Source organism: Mesoplodon densirostris, chromosome 2 (genome assembly GCF_025265405.1).
Source record: "Mesoplodon densirostris isolate mMesDen1 chromosome 2, mMesDen1 primary haplotype, whole genome shotgun sequence".
Taxonomy (NCBI): Eukaryota; Metazoa; Chordata; class Mammalia; order Artiodactyla; family Ziphiidae; genus Mesoplodon; species Mesoplodon densirostris.
In genome coordinates this window covers 123,810,788-123,815,648 of record NC_082662.1, presented here as the reverse complement: position 1 = coordinate 123,815,648, position 4,861 = coordinate 123,810,788, and the positions used below count along the sequence as shown (strand labels likewise).

The 4,861-nt window shown below is 42.2% G+C and overlaps 1 pseudogene; it reads right to left on the bottom strand.

The window, feature by feature from the left end:
- Positions 1–928: 928 nt before the first annotated feature.
- LOC132476035 (ferritin light chain-like) lies at positions 929–1,520 on the bottom strand (annotated as a pseudogene).
- Positions 1,521–4,861: the final 3,341 nt, after the last annotated feature.

The window sequence follows — 4,861 nt, the reverse complement described above, 5'->3', positions numbered from 1 at the left end:
GGATGGATTGGGAGTTTGGGATTAGCAGATGCAAACTATTGTATATAGAATAGATAAACAGCAAGGTCTTACTGTATAACACAGGGAACTATATTCAATATCATGTGATGAACCATAATGGAAAAGAATATGAAAAAGAGTGTATATATATGTGTAACTGAATCACTTTGCTGTACTGCAGAAATAAACGCAACACTGTAAATCAACTATACTTGAATAAAATAAATTCTAAAAAAAATAAGTCTCCAGATTCTTTAACAAATGTTCTGGGATCAGATGCGTGAACAGATTAGCAGAGGAAATATTGAGGGTTAATTAATTCAAAATATTTTTGCAGCAGCAGCCTGGGATGTGAAGGGGCAGCCTAAGCTCCACAAGTAGGAACACGCATAGAAGATATGCTGGCAGCAGTGCCACTTCTCGGCATGTGACCTCCTCGTCCTCGCCCACATTTTGCCCATCCCTGGTGATTCTGACCTGATGCCCTGCTTGCACTCCAAGCTCTCTGGTTCCTCATTCTTATTTACAAAACATCTCCCCCCTTCAACAAGTGTTTGTGTGGACTGGCTCTGTGCTGCCTTAGCATGGTTTAATAATTCTTTCCAAGGTACTGTCCCCATGGGGACTGTGGTGGGGTGTCCAAAGTCCTACATTTTCTGACCTAACCTTTTTTGAGTCTCAGCACATTTGACTCACTTAAACCTGTTAAAGACTAACTTATCCAGATAAAAATCATCAAACAGGATCAATGAAGAATTGCTATACATTAGGGTTCATTTGAATATCTATCTTTTTTTTTTTTTCTGCAAAAAGCTTTATTGTTTCCATTTGGTCCACGTCTTGGGAGAGGGCCCCAGGATGGTTAAAAAGCTGCCTAGTGGCTGCAGAGTGGGGCTTCAGGCAGAAGCTCTGACGCCAGAGGGGCTCCTCAGAGGCCGCTGGACTTCAGAGACTCCTGTTCGTGCTCGAGGGTGAGACTTTCAAAGAGATACTCGCCCAGCCCAGCCTGCGGAGGTTGGTCAGGTGGTCGCCCATCTTCTTGATGAGTTTCATCTCCTTATCTAGGAAGTGGCTCTCCAGGAAGTCGCAGAGGTGGGGATCTGCGCGGGCACAACCCAGGGCACGCAGATCCAGAAGGGCCTGGTTCAGGTGCTTCTCCATGTTAATGGCAGCTTCCATAGCATCCTGGGTTTTACCCCACTCATCTTGAGATGGCTTCTGCATGTCCTGGAAGAGGGCGCGGCCGCCGCTTGGTTTTGCATTTTCAAGAGACTCTCGGCGCTCTCCTGCTTCTCTTCGGCCAATTCGCGGAAAAAGTGGCCCACGCCCTCCAGAGTCACATCGTCGTGGTCAAAATAGAAGCCCAGAGAGAGGTAGGTGTAGGAGGCCCGCAGATGCATGCTGACCAGGCGGTTGATGGCGGCCTCCACCTCGGTGGAATAATTCTGACGAATCTGGGAGCTCATGGTTGATCAGTAATAAGGAGTTCGGCTCAGAAAATGGTGTTGGCTGGTCCCGGTGACCGCAGATAGCTGAATGGCTGACTCCGAAGGTTGGAGGGTGGTCGGAGGCTGGAGGAAAGGGCGACCCTGGGTCTGTTCCGTCCAAACACTGTTGAAGCAAGAGACAAATCCGGGGAACCGCCGAGTGCAATGCCTGAATATCTATCTTGATGAACTTGGGCAAGGATGGAAAATAGCTTTCATTTCATGTGCTAACTCCAGATCATTGGTAATGGATCCCAGAATGTTCAGATGACAGTGTTTCTGGGCTACACCTTTTCTTAAAGGGAAGAGTACAGAAAAAAAAAGAATGAGTGCTGTAACCAATTGGAAATGCCTACTACAGGCTCATATCTGCTTACTTTGGACTAGCTCTGAATAGCTAATTGGGCATTTTCTGAGACTTATTTTGTAGATGTGCCCTTGGAGATTTAAAGTTTTTCTCTAATTCCCAAGTGATAAACCTTATACATCTCTTCCATATTTAGAGAATTTGAGAAGTTCCAAAGAGGAGAAGAAGAAGGGTATTAAAAAAGGCTTACTGTGTCCTACACACTTTCATGGATATGACCTTTTTTTAAGTATTAAAAAAATGTGTGTTGGGGGAATAATTTGCCCTGACTCTGAAGCAGAGCCTGCTGGCAAGGGTCAAGTGTCCCAGCTGTTGGAAGAAAAGGATCTAAGGGTCAGGGAGCCTGCAGGCCCTGATATTTTTAGTGTCACATCCTCAGAGTTAAGTGTCAGAGAAACAGAAAGGCAACACCGAATAATGAGAGAGGAAGTAATGGGAAACCCATTAACATATTTTATAAAAATTAATAACTTTGACATTTCTCCACTGTTGCACAGTGCCTTAAGAGCCACAGCTTTGCCTTGTGTAGAAAATGTCCCCCCATCACCCAGTTCCTGGCTCTGTTGGGTAACCCTGAAATTCCTAGGGGTGGACACATCATCCCATATGAGAACACACCATAATATTAAAAGGTAGCATCTAGGACTCTAGTGACTCAGGTTCAGTTTTTGGTTCTACAACTTTCTGATTGAAAAACACCAGGTAAATCCTGAAACCTCTAACCCCATTTTCTTTTCTCAGAAATGAGAAACTGTAGCTTCACTATATATTTACTTTAAAGATTGCAATTATTCTGTTCTAAAAGTGCTGAGAGCTTCCTCAAAAACTGTTCACACCTAGAACATGAAACTTTGCTTTTCTGAGCAGTTTACTCAGGATTTGTCCTCTTGTACTACCACCCCAAACACACATGCACACACATGTATACACACACAACCATGCACACACACACACTCTTGCACACACACATACACGTATTTCTGGCAGCCCTCTAGAGATAGCTCACGTGGATCCAGGAATAAATCCAGTCAGGTACTACGCAGTGTTCCCAGGTACTGCTGCTTTCTCTGTCCCATGAACTAAGGAATATGGTTAAATCTTCTATTTTCACTTAAAGTCCAGAAGGAAAAAAATGCATAATAACATCATTTCAAGATCAAGGATGGAAGCCTCCAGATATAATAACTGAAACACAAAACAAGAGAATTTGGAAGCCACTCATGGCATTTTCTTAGACAAATATCTTCATCTTCATCTTCATCATTGCTTCCTGGGAAGCAATTTAAATTTTCTTAATCTAAAAAAGGAGGGTTTAGAAAAACTCTAGCATCCCTTTTAGTGCTAACATTTTGTATCCAATGATCTTCACTCATTTGTTCATCCAATATTTATTGAGTGCCTACCATGTGCCTTTTCTAGGTGCCTGGGGTACATCAAAAAACAAAACAGGGCAAGAATCCCTGCCTTTGTAGAGCTTATATTCTAATGAGAAGAGAGAGCAAACAAGCAATAAACATAGTACTCAATAAATTATGGTATCTAGAAAGGTGATAAATATTAAAGGGGAAAAAATTCAGACAGAAGAAGAGATTAGGACTATAGAAGAAGAGTGGCAGGATACAATTTCAGAGGCCTAATTTTAAAAGGTGATATTTCAGCAAATACTTGCAAAAGTAGGATGCTCAGCCATATGGATATCTGAGAGAAGAGCATTCCAGGGAGAGGTTTCAACCCATGCAAAGCCCTAAGGCAGGAACATGCCTGATGTGTTCAAAGTACAGCACAGAAGTCTGGGATTTTGAGCTTTTATCTGCATGAGATAGGAGCCATTGGAGAGTTTTGAACAGAGTTTTGAACATGATATGACTTACACTTTAAAAGGATTATTCTGACTGCTGTGTGAAGTGTAGACTGTTGGGAAAGGCAAGGGTGGAAGGAGGGAGACCATAGTGGGCAACTGAAGTGTCCCAGTGAGAGATGGTTTAGATTAGAGTAGTAGCAGAAGATGGTAAGAAGTGGTTGGATTCTGGATATATTCTGAAGGTAAAGACAACAATCCTAATGGATTAGATGTGTGTGTGAGAAAAGAGTGGAGTCAAGAATGATTTCAAGATTTTTAAATTGAGCAACCTTAAGGATGTGGTTGTCATAACCTGAGATGTGGAGGAAGACTGCAGGTTCTGTAGGTTTGGCAGAGCGTTGGGGGTAGGGTGGAGCTCACAGGTTCAGTTTTAGATGTGCTAAGTTGAGATATCTATTAGACACCCAAGCGGGGGTGCCAAAGGCAATAGTATATGAATCTGGAGTTTGAGAAAGAGGTATAGTTTGGAGATAAAACAGTTCCAAGTCTTGAGCTAAGAATGCCACAGATATTCTACATCAATACTAAGGGCTCAAAGTATTTCCTACTCCTGAGGATTTTATATCTGGAGTGTTTACAGTCATCAGTGATGTCATTGTCACTGCCATGACCAAACTTCTGCTAGATTAAAAGTACTTTGTAAAGTTTTCTGGGCATTTGGGTATATGACTGCATCCTTGGTCTTCCCTGATGCACACAAGACACCTATTCAAATTATTCTGAAGTATGGTTCCGGTAGAATAGATTATGGCATACGGCCCAATGGCTGTCATATTCTGATATTACAAGACAAAAAAAGTCATAGTAGGTATTAAACCAGTTCCTTGGGTTTACAGAAATGTAACTTCATCTTTTGTAGCTATCAGTTCTATTTTATCCCCCGATTTACCTGATCCCGAAAAGCAATCTTAGTCAACCTAAAGTAGATTCAGTCATTTTAATTTTACAGTAAATAAATTATAAATTCTCTCTTCTCTTTCCTTCTCCCAAGTTGGCTTGTAAGTTTGAGAGTACATATTCACGTTGGGATGGAGACAGGTGTCTGAGAATCTGTAATCATACACATGCAGAGATGTACCTTACTACATCTCCTTCTTGGTTGTCATCATCCTTGCACGTGGGCCTCCACTGAGATCTCTGCGTCCA